This window comes from Cotesia glomerata, linkage group LG9 (assembly GCF_020080835.1).
Source record: "Cotesia glomerata isolate CgM1 linkage group LG9, MPM_Cglom_v2.3, whole genome shotgun sequence".
Lineage (NCBI taxonomy): Eukaryota > Metazoa > Arthropoda > Insecta > Hymenoptera > Braconidae > Cotesia > Cotesia glomerata.
The window spans coordinates 3,113,671-3,131,684 of NC_058166.1; positions in this window are offsets into that span (position 1 = coordinate 3,113,671).

Consider the following 18,014-nt stretch of genomic DNA (forward strand, 5'->3'; position numbering starts at 1 on the left):
TACGAAGCGAAAATTTTTTACGACCATTATTTAAACATTTTTTTTCACTTACAATTAAGACGGAAGTTCGAGAAAATTTCGTTAGTTAACAATTGTTTAACTTGTTGAAAAATTAACTTTAAGTAAAATTTCCAACGGGAATAAATGAAATTATAGTGTTCAGAACACACCATAATTTTTTCAAATTTAAAAAAAATTATTCAATACCTTAAATAAATTAATTAATGTGCCGTACTCGCTTTTGACGCCACGCGCGCATCCTAAAAATGTCACGCGCGGACCTATTTTCAGCGTTAAATTAAAATTATAAATAATGGAGATAGAGTTCCGGGAGTTGGGAGTTTTTTATTGGAAATTTCCTCCTCTTTCAGAATCTTTTTTTGAAATTTCTTAAATATCAATAGTTTATTAAATATTGGCAAAAAACGAAATGCCATTTTCTTTTCATCTTTAATTGTTTATAACTTTTTCAATTTTTTAAGTGCTAATACACGCTTTTGGCACATTTTTCTAGACGTCATTCCGGATCCAATGAGCTATTGCACATAATTTTAAGAGCAGTATCTCTATTTTGTACCATTTTCAGCTTATCGACTAGACTAAAAGTCAATGATATATATGGAGCATCCCACGCTAAATCGAACATTTTTGACCTCGACCCTTTTAGATTTGGCTAAATTTCTTCTTGTTGTCCGAAAAATCAAGTGTAATTTATTTGAAATTCCTGTCTATCTACGCTAATAATTAAATAAAAAAATGGTGTTTGAACTGATGTAAATTTTAAAGAAAAAAAAATGCAAAAACAATCGAAGAAAAATATTTAAAACGATCAAAAAAGTTTTATTATAGTAAAAATTTAGATATGCCGTATAAATATAAAATAAGTAATTATGATATGAATTTTATTCAATATCATTTAAAATTTTTCTGAATCAAGTAATTTTGGAGTTGCAAAGTATCAATAGTTTACAATTAATAGTTATAAAATATTTTAATTATTTATTGAAAATTTATGTTTCTTATAAAATAGTTTATTATTTGTCATTTAACTTAGTCATAATATGTTTATAATTAATATTTTTTTGAAAATAATATCGATTACATGAATTAAAAGACTTAGAAATATTGTAATACAAAAATAGATTTTGTTTTCAATAAAATCCCAGAAAATTATTAAAATGATCTATAATATAAATTTTAAAAAATATGGATAGAATTACTAGATTCGATAAACAAAATGATTAAGCCAGTATAAAAAATTTATAAACTCAATAAAAAGATACCTAAATATACTAGGTACTACAATATTAATATTTTAGTTCAAATATTTTAATTCATGAAATTATTATTTTTTAAAAAATATTAATTGAAAAAAAAATTATTACCAAGTTAAATAAAAACTCAAATATTTAATTGACTATTTTTTAGAATTAATATAAATAATATGTTCCGTATTAAATGGTATTACTATTGAATGTGAAAATAACATCGTTTCGTTGGATACTTCGCGACTAGTCTGTACATGAGTTAACGTAGTCATTTAAAAAAAAAGTTTGGAAAATCCAAATGAGCATGCCTTAAGCGCTCATGTCACCCGTGTAAAAAAAATTTGTTCCTAAGGGATACCTCAGGAATCCCGCATCAGGAACGTCCCGCTCGTGAGACGGACAGGAACTATGAACGGAAGATTGACGGGACATATTAAAATATTGAAAGTAGCCGAACGAGTCTTGAAAACCTGAAAATGATCTACGAGAAAATTCAGAGTAGTTTCAGGTGTTTTTTCGGAATATAAAAAATTATAAAAGTGCCGCGGAAATTCCTGCAAATAACCTGAGGCTAAGTTTAGGATAGTTTTAAGTACTTTTGCGGAATACAAAAGTAATAATAGCACCACTGAAATCCCTATAAATGGCCTAAGGGCTAATTCAAGTCCTGCAAATGGTGTTTCAGGTTCTTTTTCAGAATATGAAAAATTATAGAAGTTCCGCTGAAATTCCTCCAAATAACTCTAAGTAAAATTGAGGATAGTTACCGGTTCATCTCTGGTATAAATAAAAATAACTTAAGTTATGATTTTAGCGACACTTTTATAATTTTTTATAGTCCGAAGAAAAACCCGAAACTCCTTTAAATTATCCCACAGGTCATTTCCAGGTTTTTGAACGGTACTTTTATCATTTTTGTATCCCGCAAAAGAACCTGAAACTCCCCTAAATTATCCCCGAGATCATCTGCAAGAATGGTAGCGGTACTTTACTTATTTTTTTTATACTACAGATGAACCGGCAACTATCCTGAATTTTTCTTCAGGTCATTTACAGGACTTTCAGCGGTACTTCTATAATTTCTTATATTCCGAAGAAGAACCTGAAACTTCCTTTAATTATTCCACAGGTCATTTGCAGGACTTTCAGCGATACTTTTATCGTTTTTGTATCTCGCAAAAGAACCTGAAACTACCTCGAATTAGTCCTTTGGTAATTTACAGGGATTTCAGCGGTGCTATTATTAATTTTGTATTATGCAAAATTATTTGAAACTATCCTAAACTCAACCTCAGGTTATTTGCAGGAATTTCCGCGGCACTTTTATAATTTTTTATATTCTGAAGAAAAACCTGAAACTACCCTGAATTATCTCGTAGATCATTTTCAGGTTTTCAAGGCTTTTTCGGCTACTTCCGATATTTTAATATGTCCCGTCAATCGTCCGCTCATAGTTCCTGTCCGTCTCACGAGCGGGACGTTCCTGATGCGGGATTCCTGAGGCATTCCTTAGGAACAAATTTTTTTTACACGGGCATACACAAATTACTTAGATCGAATGTTTACATTACAATTTGTTAACTTTTTGATAAAGACTTCCATACTTTTTCCTATTCATTTTTTTGTTTGAATTTTCCCGCGAGTGGTGTTATCTCCTCTGTAGGTCGAACTAAAAAAAATCTCAACAGATGATAAAACAGTTAATAAGTATACCATCATGTATATATAGTTTCTGCTTCTTGATAGTTATTTCAATCATATTTTATGAAAAATAATACATATGGGTGATTCTTTGTAAGGATGTTTTTCGCTGTCGCAGGCATTTTTTTTTTTTATTGGAAAAATTGTCATTTTGTTACTATAAGAAATTTATTACGAAAGTGAAAAAACATTTCTATTTGGAGCATTGAAAACTAAAATATAATGAATTTTGGTTTTTTTGCCACAAATTAGTAAACCACCGAAATAACAGTCCCCTGGGCTGTCCCATTCCCAAAATTAAAACTTTAAGATTAAATTTTTAGTTATTCGTCTATAATATATAATTTGGTCCATAATGTTTATAAACTTAATTAGTTAACTAACGATTTTCTTCAATAAAAAGTCCCGAAAATCAATTTGTTTCATTAAATTCATTAAACCAAAGTTTGTCCCAGGCATTTTAAGAACAGTCCACTGCCAGAAGTTCAAAGCCAAAAAAAAATCCAGCGTGTTATTTTACCTTTTTTAAGGTCTATAATGATCTAACTAGCCTTAACTTAATAACCATAGGGCTGTTAATAGCGCTTTATCGCCATTTTATTAAGTGTCAAAGCACCGTTTGTGCTGGAAATATGTGACTGGGCCACGTTAAAACTCAGTCCCCTGGCAACTATTTTTGTTTATAATTTATTTATAAAATTGGATTCATAAGTCTTAATATTATTTAATATTATTCTAATTAACGTAAACATTCATTGAGAACTTGAAAAGTTAGTAACTAAGCAAGGAGGGGTTGACCCCCCGATAACGTAGATTTCTGTAGTACCGGCATTTGGGTTTTTGCCTTATCGACGGTTGTTGTTGGTGTTTCTGCGATATCGAAGGTCGTTTTTTATGTGTTCTTTTTTACCGGCTGTTGGGAATTGGCATCGATTTGTTGATCGATTTTTACCGTTGGGGATTATCATCGATTTTCATCGACTGTTGAGGATTATCATCGATTTGGTGATCGATTTTTACCGACTGTTGGGGGATTATCATCGATTTGTTGAGCGCCTTTCTCAGAAGTCAGCCACCTTACTGGGACGATTTTGACGATTTAATAGAAAGTTATTTTGGTGACATTCCACCTGAGGATATCGGGATATTTGTTGGGAAAATTATTGATTTGCATAAAAATTTAGAGGTGATTAAAGCTGCTCGCGAAAAAATGAACTGTTCGAATTGTGCTGAAAGACTTGAAATAACCAAGAAACTAATAGAAATAACTGGCAACTTACGTAAAACTGCGTATACAAAAGTATCTTGTTCACATTGTGCGGATAAACTAAATCTAATTGACGACTTACTTCAAACAGCGTATACAAAAGTATCTTGTTTAGACTGTGTGGATAAACTTAATTTGAACCAAAAACTTTTAGAAATTACACAGAAGTTCCAAAAACTTGAATTACGGATCGTTCAACAGTAACTCTACAATGAATCGTAAACGATTTAGGTAATTTTTTAAATCATCCACAGATTCGGTAGAATCTGGCGCCAAGTTCCGTTCAAATCTGCTGTAAACGGAGCGCCAGACTACCGACTGTGTTTACTGTAAGCAGAACGGTATTTTGAGGTTGCAAAATTTTATTTAATTCTACGGTACTTTTTTTTCCTAAATTGTATATTATAACAGTAATTCATACTTTATTTGACTGTTATTAATTAATTATATTCACTTATAACAATTAATCTACTTGAAATTATTAAATTTAATCAGCACAAACTATAGCAACGCAAAAATTTCGATCCTGACTTTTTTTTCGATGGGCAAAGTGATCTGCCACAGACTAAATAATTCGAGAATGCATAGTAATCCTTCATTAGATGGGAAACTACAGTTAAAAATAGATATTTCACAGCTTGCATCTACACCCACCAGGGTGCGCTGGAATTATTTTTACATAAACTGTAGTTTCAAGGGGATAGTTTGCTATAAAAAATGCAACCAACGCGAGATTTAATTAAGTTGGTACCAATTGTAAATTTTTATTATAATTACAAAAAATACTAAAATCCGAACAAAAACAGTTTCACTGTAAAAAAATCGCGCCAAGTCCACGTTCATAAGACTATTAAGAAAAAAAATTTTTTTTTTTTCTTTACAAAAATATATAAAATAAAAATAAAAAATCCAAGTAACCGATATGATTGTTTATGATTTTCGGAAATTAAAAAGTTTTGTTATAAATTTAAAAATTAAGAAAAAAATTTTGGAACGTACTTGGTGTGCGTCATTGTGTATTTCAATTTTTTTAAATTTTGCAACCGCGCACACTAAATACGTTCCAAACTTTTTTTCTTAATTTTTAAATTTATAACAAAATTTTTTTTAATTTCCGAAAATCATAAACAATCATATCGGTTACTTGGATTTTTTAATTTTTTTATTTTATATATTTTTGTAAAGAAAAAAACAAATTTTTTTTTTCTTAATAGTCTTATGAACGTGGACTTGGCGCGATTTTTTTACAGTGAAATTGTTTTTGTTCGGATTAATAATACTTAAAATTTACGTAATTTTGTTCCTAAGAATTTAAATTTATTTCAGACTTCACTCATGCGACGATTTATGTGATCATTCTGCGCAAATCGAGTTCGATGAAGTAAGTGTTTCATCCAGTAATAGTGAAGCTTCTAGTGAAGCTCCTAGTGAAGCTACTAGTGTAACATCTACAGAATCTTTTAGTGAATTTGATATTTCCATAGACAGCGTTGTTAGTTTGATGAAAGAAGAAATTATTGATAATAGACAAGTTAAAGTAACATATTCTCAATTTAAAAACTTTTTATTAATGAGCTATAAATTAATAAATAAATAATAAGCTATATATTAATAAATAAATATGTGAACAAACTATATCAGAAACATTTTTTTTTTATATTCTTCTAATTAATATCGATAAATCCATATATTATAAATTATAATCGTTAAGATCTATGAATGATACTTTTCTCTCAGATTAAACGAATTTATAATTGAAAGGTACCTTTAAAAAAAAAAAAATGAGGAAAACCTTACACAAAAAGAAAGGTTCACTTGAGCCAAGAAAATATTTTTCTTCCTAATTATTTTCTTGAGTAAAAAAAAAATTTTTTTTGACACAAGAATTTTCACTTATTCCAACAAAATTAATTCTCTTGCTTTAAGAGGTACGTATCTTTATCCAAGAAAATTTATTTAAGTCAAGAAAATCTTGTTTTGAGAAAATTCAGCCTCTTGCTCCAAAAAATTTAGTTCTTGATAGAAGTAAATTTTCTTGTCTTGAAAAAATTCCTCTCTTGCTCCAAAAAATTAAATATCTTGATAGAAGTAAATTTTAATTAATATTTTTATTGATTAACATGTCAAATGGGAAGATCAAATAATATTGAATCATTTTTTTTCATTCAATATGTATAATTGCACGCTAAAATAATATAAAATGGGTATCAAATATTCAAAAAAAAAATTTTGCTCTAGGAACTCTATAGTAGTTAGTTAGTTGTAAAAAGTTCCAGTAGGTTAACGTATTCTTATAGTAACAATACCGTTTGGCTCCTGCAACTCTACATCGTTGAGCTCTGAGAGCTAAACGTTATTTACCTCTCACAACTCTACAGGATCGTTCTGAGACTATAACAAATTTTTGGCAGTCTGCTTAGTAATTTTTTTTACGATTTAGCATTGATAATTTAATAAATAAATGCGGCAGAACGAATTTATATTGCCAACAATAATTGTATATGACAAATAAGAATAGTATTATAATCGAAATAAAATAACAATAGAATTTATATTACAAATAAAAATTATTTGTAAAATAAAAATATGGTCGTCACAAAATTATCTTATTTTTTTAATTATATCAATAAATATTGGACATAAAATCACTACCGTATATGCACAAGAAAAGATAAATAAACGAAAACAAATTTTATTTTGTGTTAAATGGGGTCTTTTTAATGTATTCAGATAACTTATTGCTTATCACAATATACTAAACTAATAAATTAAATTAACAGTCACTGCAAATGAACCTTGAAAAACCATAAATACAAAACTGTTCTAACGAAATTTAATTTCACAAAAAAAAACCTATTTCCTTAAATAAATAAACTGGAAACTTAATTGTCTTCATATATTTTTAATAAAATGGATGAGTAACAAAATAATTCTGTTTGTCATTTTAGAAGGTTATGAAATATGTCAGCGCACCACTACTGCGCAACGTAGGGCGCTCCCAACTATACCGTTTGGCTCTGAGAACAATCCCGTAGAGCTCTGAGAGCTCAACAACATTGAGTTATCAGAACTAAATAACATTATGTTACTGTAACTCTACAACGAATAGTAAACTGTGTATAGTTGTGGTAACTCTACAGTTAGGTTACCGGAACGAAATTTTTTTTTCCGTGTAGTCTCAGAACGATCCTGTAGAGTTGTGATAGGTAAATAACGTTGGGTTCTCCGAGCTTAACGACATAGAGTTATAAGAGCCAAACGGTATTATTACCATAAGAATGCGTTAACCTACTGGAACTTTTTACAACTAACTATCTAATATAGAGTTCCTGTAGCTAAATTTTTTTCACCGTGCATAAGTAAATAACTGTAATACAATAGCCAATCACAAATGAATTCCCATCCGTAATACCAGAAAAAGGAATAATACTCAGAAATAAAAATTCAATGGCAATAAATAAATTGTGGTCCCAAGCTGGCACGTATGATATGATGCCTGCTCTGCGGTAGTCAGTGATAATACGTGATCCCTTTTTGCGTTTTAATACTTAATGCTAAGTACTGAGTTGTATCTGCATACATTGCTTGTGTTTTAGGTGGTAGAAGTACGTAAGAAGGGGATGCCGCGGGGGTGAGCGGTTTACGGTCTGGAGGCAGGAGGCTGGAGCGGGGTACTAAAGTTCCTGGATCGTAGGCATACGTAATACAGAAACGGGGAAAAGCAGTCGTACTCCCAAGCAATACTATTGAGTCACAACACAATAAAATAACATACGAAATACTTTGGAAGGGGGTATGGTAGAAGAGAATTCCACGTGAGAGATTCCAAGGGAACGAGTGTGGATGTATTCTTTGGCGCTTGCGTAGGTATAAAGATAGCAAGGTAGAGCAAGAGGGTTGAGGCAATTCGAGGTACCGTGGGAGGCACACTGGCTTTGGGTTTTGGAATGGGTGCCACTGGGGGAAGGGGCCAGGGGTGGAAGAGGCTTCGTGCGCCGGGTGTTTGCATTATGCACGAAGATAATGCTCTCGGATACTTTGTCTATATGGGAATAACGCGGAAACCCATATATGACTCGACTCCGACTCGCAAAAGTACCGGTTGCTACTTCTGGTATATAAGAGCGTGTAAGGCGCTGGAAGCTGGAATAGCAAAGGGGTTTCTGAGCGAACGATGCCAAGGGAAAACGACCCACCAATCGCTACCTCTCTTCCCCTTTTTCACCGCTATAACTTGCTGGATATGTTTTTCTATCGGGGAATGAGAAATGAAATGAGTGGTGAATTTTAAAATGTAATGAGTTATTGTTATTTTTATTCTTTAACCAACGGTTGTTTTCTCGATTGCTTGTTATTCATTTAGAAGCTTTTTCTGTGGTGGAGTGCAATTTTGCTGGTATGAAAGGTTGTGTTATTAGTAAGTAAAGAATATATGAGTTAATTACACGTGTTATAGCAGTTGATAGTTGATAGTCAACATTATTTATATTATTAAGAGAATAATGAAAATTTTGTCACAGAAAGAATAATTTCTTGACTGGAGAACAAAATTCTTGGCTCAAGAAAATTTTCGGGTGCCTGAAGGAAGACCGAAGTTGTGTTGGCTGAAGTAAAAAATTTTCTTGAAATTCTATTCTTGGTGGAAGTAATTTTTTCTTAATTCAAATTATCTTAAATATTTGATACAATAAATATTTATATTTGATCAAGATTTTTAGATACTTTAGAGAAGCAGCTCTACCTACTTCAGTTGAGAAAAAAATTTTCTCACCTTAAGAAAATTTTTTTTTTGAATATTTGATACCCATTTTATATTATTTTAGCGTGCAATTATACATATCGAATGAAAAAAAATGATTTAATATTATTTAATCTTCCCATTTGACATGTTAATCAATGAAAATATTAATTAAAATTTACTTCTATCAAGATATTTAATTTTTTGGAGCAAGAGAGAAATTTTTTCAAGACAAGAAAATTCACTTCTATCAAGAACTAAATTTTTTGGAGCAAGAGGCTGAATTTTCTCAAAACAAGATTTTCTTGACTTAAATAAATTTTCTTGGATAAAGATACGTACCTCTTAAAGCAAGAGAATTAATTTTGTTGGAATAAGTAAAATTTCTTGTGTCAAAAAAAATTTTTTTTTCGCTCAAAAAAATAATTAGGAAGAAAAATATTTTCTTGGCTCAAGTGAACCTTTTTTTCTGTGTATTTATGTAATAAGGTAAAAGCCCCTATTTTATTATTAAAATCTGTCAATATATACAATTGTTGAAATTTCATGACAATTTTACATATTTTTAAAATTAAAAAATAGTAAAATGTAATTCCAAGGTATAAACCAACTATTTATTGCAAAAAAATTTCAATTTTTCAAGTAGGACAAAATTGCTCATACGTTCGTAATTTCTTAACAATATCGTTAATTTTCAAATCCAGATTTCTCAATGTTTTTTTTCATGTAATTCCATTGCTTAAAATTATTTTAGATTATTTATAGTCTAAATAACCATATAATCACTTATTTATCCTTTATCGAGTTAAAATTAATTTAAAAATAGCAGATGTCAATGATGGGGATACAAAAATTAACTTGCGTCAACTAACGACGTTGGCCATAATGTAAGGTAACCTCACCCCCTCAGCATACATATCAACGTATTAATGTTTACAAACTGCCAAGTGATTTTATAAGAATCAAAGTATTTGGGACTTGAAAAAATTGCTAAAAGAAACCTGGTAAAAAATATAGAAAAGCTAGGTGTTACGTTTACAAATTTTTGGTAAATTAATTTAAAAATTATTTAAGTCCAGATTTTGACCTCGTTAGGATGTCAATAGACTCCAGGTGGGTCGTGTCACTAATTTACTCCGCGAAGTCACTTTTAAAATTTAAGTTTATAAAATTTTATGTTACTTTCAATTAACCTGCCTCAGGTAGGTGATTTTAGAGTGCCTGAACGATGGCTAGCGCTTCGGCGATTTCACCAGGGTGGAAAACAGCTAATAAAAGCGCTTACACTCTGGGGGATAAGGTTTTAATAATAATCCATATTAATCGATTGACAATTAATAAGATTTATTTAAAAAGGATTAGGCAGGTTCAGCCTCGGACCAGCAGAGATTGCTCCTCTGCTAAGTCCTCGGACTGACTGTTCCAGAAGAAGTCTGGAGACAGAATGCTATATAATAATTATTACATTGGGATTTTATAATGATTTTTAGCAACGTTGCATCTCAGGTTACCCTATGTGAACATCAACGCAGTCCAAATCCCACAACGTAGACTGTTTAGTCTACTGGGCTGCGTTGACGTTCCAGAAATCTGTTATCTCGAGGTATTTCCGTTACGAGATACCTCAAATAACGATTAATTTATTATTTTAAATCAAATTTTATTTTAAATATTAATTAATAAAATTTTTAATAAATTTAATATTTGCCAAAACGTAACACTAGGTCTTAAACGAATTTTAAAATAATAAAAATTATTAATAATTTTGCATAAGTTAGTAAAAATGATTCTTGTTGATATAAATTTAACTGTAATAAAAGACCTGTCAATAATAGGGTCAATGGTATGTCAATAATCGGCTCTTTAAATTTTTTGCGCTGTCAATAATACATACATTCGACCTGTTGGTTTTAAGTTGATATAATAATTATTATATTTATTGCTATTAAAGTTAATTAATTAAATTATATAAGTAAAAACAATGATTGAGGTGTCCTATAAAAAAAAGTTGACAATATTGATTTGAAACACAAAAAAAAAATTCAAATATTCATGATCACTCTTATAGTGTCAATAATGGGGGTGTTTACTTTATGATATTGTGTTTTTTGTATAAAAATTAGATACCGGCGGGTAATAAGGCCTAGCTAAGGGAGATTTTGAAAAAAATCGAAAATATTGCATTTAATTATCGAAACGTATCATTAATTTTTATTTTAATACATTAGCTACAAAATATAATGAAGTAATGGTAATTTTCACCATTCTGTTTTTAATAATTGAAAAAATAAAAATTTTTCTTGAATAGTTAAAAAATAAATTTTTAAATGTCTAATCTTGATACTTGATCAAGATATTGTCAAAAGGTTTTCAAAAAACTTATTAATTTATGTCTAAAAAAAAAAAATGTCGATCCTTAAACAACAAAAACTAAGAAACAACTTTCTTTTAAAGTTAGTGATACTATCGAAATTATTCCAGTTCCTTTATATCGCCAATAACTTTATCTCTCACTTGCAGCTCCTGTTCCGTTCTCGACAAGACAAATGACTGAATGGCAATAGATACCCAAAGCGATAAGTGGCAAGAAAATGTATAGTTTGGTAAAAGATTGAGGGACATTGGCAAGATCGGAAAGTCACCCCGAAACAAAGATGGGCATCAGTTAACTCAGCCATCTACAACGAGCTACTAGATCCCAGCAAAGGAGCCTTTTCATGTTAACCCCTGAGGATGAAATGGAACCCGAAACACTAAACACCGTACGGCGTGCAGTTTGTCTTGCCCCATTAAGAGAAACGCTAGTTGGCGGCTCTTTCCTCGCCCGACCTTATAGACTTAACGTCCTCGTTGTTGTTGTTTCCGTTGTTGGTGTTGTTGCTGCTTCGCTGTTATTTCTTTGCTCGTAGTATGTATATACATACCAGCGAAATGGGAAAACGCGTGAGTGGCTGGAGTGGGGAAATTGTATGGATGGAAGATCGGGAGATTGGTGGTAAGACCTAAGAACAGAGAAAGGAAGCTCTTGTTTTATTACTCCGGCATCTGTTCGACGATCGTCTCGTTCCGATACCACTTTATCCCGGCGTTAGATCCTTTTCCTAACTATTTGCGAAACATGCTCATCCCTATTTGTGAATTGAACATCGCCCGGCTGGGAGGGGTGAAATGTTAGCGGTACCGAAGTTTAAGTATCTTGCACTATCTTTAACTTTTCTGTTTTGTTTTACTTTTTAGAGAAATTGGATCGCTGATCACGCTTCGATGCTACTTTCAGAAGACTTTTTGGTAGAATTGAAAGCTTTTGTTACTGCTTTGGAAATTATCACTTGGCCATCTTGTTTCTGTCCAATATACGGTTTAGAGACTAAGATGTACCTGACATGAAAAGAAGGCTTCTTAATTTGTTATTGAAAGTCATTAATAATGAAATGTAATCATTAACAATATATAGTCATTATGTAATCATATATAATTATATATGACTCTATATGGAGCAATATACAGCCATGCAAGATTATATACAGAGTGTCCCAGAAGTAACAGACGCCATTGTAGCATCTGATAAACAAAATAATTCTGAGACGAAAAGTCCTTAGCCATTTTTTAATCAGACGCATAGATAATTAATTATTAATTAAAATAACGTCCTTTTATGCGTTAGAGAGAGAGCACTAGTGTCAAGTCAAGTGCGTTCCAACGAAAACGCTTGCACGTGTGAATGTGTAAGTAAATATGTGTGACTACGTTAGCTAGTTAGTCATACAGTTAGTTGTGTCTTTGTTTGGCACATACTTTACTGGACACTAGCGCCCTCTCTCTCTAACAAATAAAGAGACGTTATTTTTAATTAATAATTAATTATCTATGCGAATTGAAAAATGGCTAAGGACTTTTCGTCTCAGAATTATTTTTTTTCATCAGATGCTGCAATGGCATCTGTGACTTTTGGGACACCCTGTATAGTCCCATATATAATTATATATAAGTATATATAATTATATATGCTTATATACACTGTAAAAAAAAATCGGTTTGAGTCCATATGGTGTACGGTGTTAAAAATTCCGGTGTTAAATTCAACACCGAAATCGGTGTAACAGTAACACCGGTCGCGGTGTAAATATTTTTTTTCGGTGTTAAATCGGTGTTATAAATTTTCTGGTTTTGATAATATTTTAACTAACACAATTTTTATAATTAAATTTTTTATGTTTAATAATTGAAAATAAATAATCAATAAAAGTTAGTATTTAATTTAGAAAGTTTAAAATAATAAAATATTAAGTAGATAAATGTTTGTGATTAAAATAAATACACTGTCAAAAATTTCGATGTAAAGATGGACCCGGAGCACTTTACACGGCCGTGTAGTGTGAAATAATGGTGTGAAAGTCTCTCGGTGTAAATTTTCGATCCGTGTTACTTTAACACCATTATTAAAGGACAATTTTTGGACATCATATAAATAATCGGAAACTCCAAAATAGTGAATTTTAGTAATTATTTCATAACTTTTAAGTATTTTTTTTAAGATTTTCGGAATACTTCTAAGATAATTTTAGAATCAATGCAATTTATTTGAAGCAATTTAGTTGAAATTTTGTCCTTAAATCTTATGTGGAACCTTTTTTGAATAATCTTAAAACATTTTTTTAACTATTTGAGAACAAATTTTGAATACTTTTGAGACATTTTTCGGATATTTTTGAGACAATTTTGGAACATTTCTTCGACAGTTTTAGAATGTTTTTACAACAAATTTGAAACATTTTTAGAAGAATTTTACAATAATTTTGAACGTTTTTTAAATGATTTTCATAGAGATAATTTATTTTTGCACAGCTGTAGATTTGTCATGTTTAAAACATCCATTATATTGTGAGAAACATCATGGTTACGATAAAAATAATGATTATATTGTTCCTAAACATTTAATATTGTAAATATTATTTAACTTGTTGTATAACATTCATTAAATCGATTTCTGCGCAATTTCATAAATTGAAAATTCTTAAATAAATTTTGAGAAATATTGAATATTAATTGTGTTTTATGGATCATGTAATATCCATAATCCGATACGGTGTAAATTTATTCTACTGTTACACCGGTATTACACCGGTTACACCGATATTACACCGGATTTTTAACACCGCAAAAGAGCACCGCTACACCGGTGTTAATACACAGGTGTTACATAACGGTGTTAAAATGAGTCCATTTTAACACCGCTTTTTTTACAGTGTATAATTAACATATATAAAAATTTTTTCTTTGAAAAAAAATTTTTTTTGGTAATCACAATAAGTGTAAAATGATGTTTATAATTAAATGTCGGTCTTTCTGATTCCCAACAGAAGTAGCAAGTACGTGCTTTCGGCCGTGAGTAAAGAAAAAATTTTTAAAATAATCATTTGATGCCTAACAAGAATATAAAATCAGTAATAACTTAAAATTAAAAAAAAAAATTATTTAACATACATTATTTGAATTTTTAATTTTTTTGTTACTTCAAAAATTAATAATTAATGAAATAATGATATTTTATAAACTGTTATAACGCCATCTTGTTAAGTAAGTTCATAAAAAGGGCTCCAAGAAACAAAAAATTTATAGATTAATTATTTAAACTTTTATACCGCCTTTTATAATAACACAAGCCCGTAAAAAAATGTTAATCAACAATTGAATAACTTTTTGAAAAATGGTGATACAACTTTTATTACCGCGGAATCATATTCTTTGAAGTGTCTAGATGACACCAGAATTTTAAAAAATTTTTTAATTAATATTTAATTGCATAAAAAAATTATTAAAAAACTACGCTCACTAGAGTGGCAGCGCGCGCATGCCAAAACTGCCGCGCAAGAGCCGATTTTCAACGCTTAATTAAAATTATAAACATTGGAGCTATAATTTCGGGAGTCAAGAACTTTTTTACTAAAATTTTCTGCTCTTTCAGAATCTTTTTTAATATTTGAGCTATCACTTATACTTTTTGAGATTTTGCCAAAAAGCTCGACGGCTAATTTTTTAACGGTTTTTTGTTAATAACAATTGTAATTTTCTTTTTCTCAAAAAAATCCAAAAAACTCATTTTTCTAGACGCCATTCCGGATCGTTTAAACCATCAACCATATTTTTAGGAGACTTGGAAATATTTTTCGCAAGAAATCAACTTCTCGACTAGACTACAATCGAGTAACTTATAACCAGGTTGTACTGTACTACAAATTTACATTAAGGAGTCTTCTTGTTATTTTTTTTATATCACTCCAAATTCAGAATTTAACTGATAGACGGTCGACCTTACAGACTAGCTCTAATACTTTTCGCTTAAAGCTTCAATAAAATTTTCTGTTAAAAAATTTGGAAACAAAAAAAATGTAATTAATTTTTTCAATTAAGTCATTCTGGTTTGTAACTTTCCAAAAAAAAATTTTTTTTTACATTTTTCGATAGTAAATATTTCTAAAAGTATTGTTAAAATTTCTAAGTGGTCCGACCACTTTCTACGTAACTTTACGATGTTTATATGGATGTACAAGTGGAAAAAAATCAAATTATTGAAAAGGCTACAAAGATTTTGTATGGTGCCGGCATTGCTGATTAACTTTAGGTAAGATTTTATTTTTTAAATTAAAAAAACTTTAAACGCGTTTATCTCAGAACTATGTTTTTCTGGTTGACGTACATGATATCTCCGGGACCAATGCCCCGATCGTAATGAAATTTAACCTACATATTCTACATAGTAGTAGGTATTGCATCAGCAACAATCAAATCAAAATTTTGATTTTTACTATTATTATAGAATTAAAAACTGTGAAAAAAAGCCTCATTTTTCAGTTTTTTTTAAATGTTCGCCATTTTGTTATTTTTCAATAAATATTAATCTTTATCGTTGGTGCAATAACTACTTATATATTGAAGGTAAATAATTTTGGTTTTGCACGCCTCATAGCGCGAAGCGCGTGAGGTTGTGCTTTATTCTCGACTCGTCAAGTTCAAGCAATTTTGTGATCTTTAAATGCCTCTATCACAAGCATACTACACTTATACAATGATATAAGTAGATGTACACCGAAAAAACACTTAAATTAAACCATCTTTTAATTTCTAAAATCATTTTAAGTTGCTATTTTGAAAAAAAAAACGTTTTGAAAAAAATTTTACGTGGACGTCCGGATGTCACCCCATTTTGGATGTACCAACGATTACTCCCGAACAAATTGATATTTTAAGACCGGACCTTTTTTATTAGTTTAAGAATTCGATGAACTGCGTCCGTATTTCATATCAGTGGCCTAGTTTACGTATTTTTTTTTTTTTTTTTGAATTTTTATTAAAATTCACTACGATACAACCGTATAAAGCCAAACGAACTTTTCTTATTTGTCACGTGAAAACTATGGCGCCACTTGATCAAGCTAGATTTTTTTAGACTGCGTGCGCATATGACAAGAAAAAAGGGCGCCGATGTTTAAAAAAAAAATAAAAAATACTCTGTAAGAAATTACTTAATTATATATTTTTTTTTTTTAATTAATTACACAATTAATCGTTTTCTTAAAAAATGAATGAGCGTTATGAGGCATGCACTTTTGGATTTTCCAAACTTTTCTTGTTTTAGATGAGCCGTTATCAAGTTATCAAATACGTCAGCGACATACTAATTTTTGTTGAGCTGAATAAATTTTATCTTAATGTCTATAATAGTTTCTGTGTAAAAAAATCATAAATATTGGCGTTTTTTCGAGCTCCGGAACCAAAATGTCCTCTTAAGAAATTTTGAAGTTATTAATTAAAGAACAATCACTTATAACTTTCTGGTAAAGGAGTAATTTAAATTAATCTGATAAAAAGTGTTAGAAATCACAATCCTGGAATCATTTTGACTGATCGATTTAAGTGTTTCGCTGTAACGAAATTCTAAAGGCATCCAACAAATCCCGAACATACCTACGTCGAACTTAATATAAAGGAATTATTATTATTATTATTCTCATTAAAGTCAAGGGGTTTCATTAGAAAGAATAACAATAATGAGACGCAAAGAGACGATAATTCACAATGAGCGAGAAATATGAAAATAAATAAAGAGAAATGTTCGACAAATAACTGAATCAGGTGCATGCGTACGTAAGGGTTGTCGGTTGAGTGTAATTGAGAGGTGTCACTTTGTGGTGGGCAAAATATCGTTTGTATTTTCCCGCCAAGAGTCATTATACCGGATTATACATAGCTTTACACCTCGCAGTAAGGCTCGTTATTGTTGTTCAAACCACCGCAAGTCAAGTGTTTTATGCAGTCATACAAAAAATTTCAATAATTACAATTCTTTTTTCTTTGAAATTTCACTTCGTTCCTGCGGATCGCAGAAAAAAATTACAATATATAAATTAGGGTGACGCAAAAAAATGGTAACATTATAAAATACCCGAAGATAAATATCTCAGCAATCAATTATCGCTTATAAAATTAAAAGCACCTATTATCAACAGGGCCCCCACTATTGACACCTTATTTAATATTATTATTTCATTATTAAAATCTGTTAATAATCACAATTCTTGATATTTCATGACAATTTTATATATTTTTAAAATTAAAAAATCGTAAAATTAAATTCCACGGTATAAACTATTTACCACAAAAAAATTTCATTTTTTCAAGTAGGACAAAATTGCTCATACGTTCGTAATTTCTTAACAATATCATTAAGAAAGACCTTATTTTCAAATCCGGATTTCTCAATGTTTTTATGTAATTCCCGTGTAAAAAATCGTCTTAAAATTGTCTTAAAATTGTCGTTCGTTTAAGATCTTAAACGTGACACAAACCAAGACTATTTTAAGACGCCAAAAATTCCGAGAGCAGATTTTTGAAAATTTGGTTTTCGAATTTGTTGTGAAAATTAATTTTTAGACGATTTTACGACTTTCTAACCGCAATATTTTGAGTAAGATGTTTTTAAATTGAATTTAAAATTATTGACAAAATTATCTGACAATTTTAAAACTTTTTAAGACGTTCC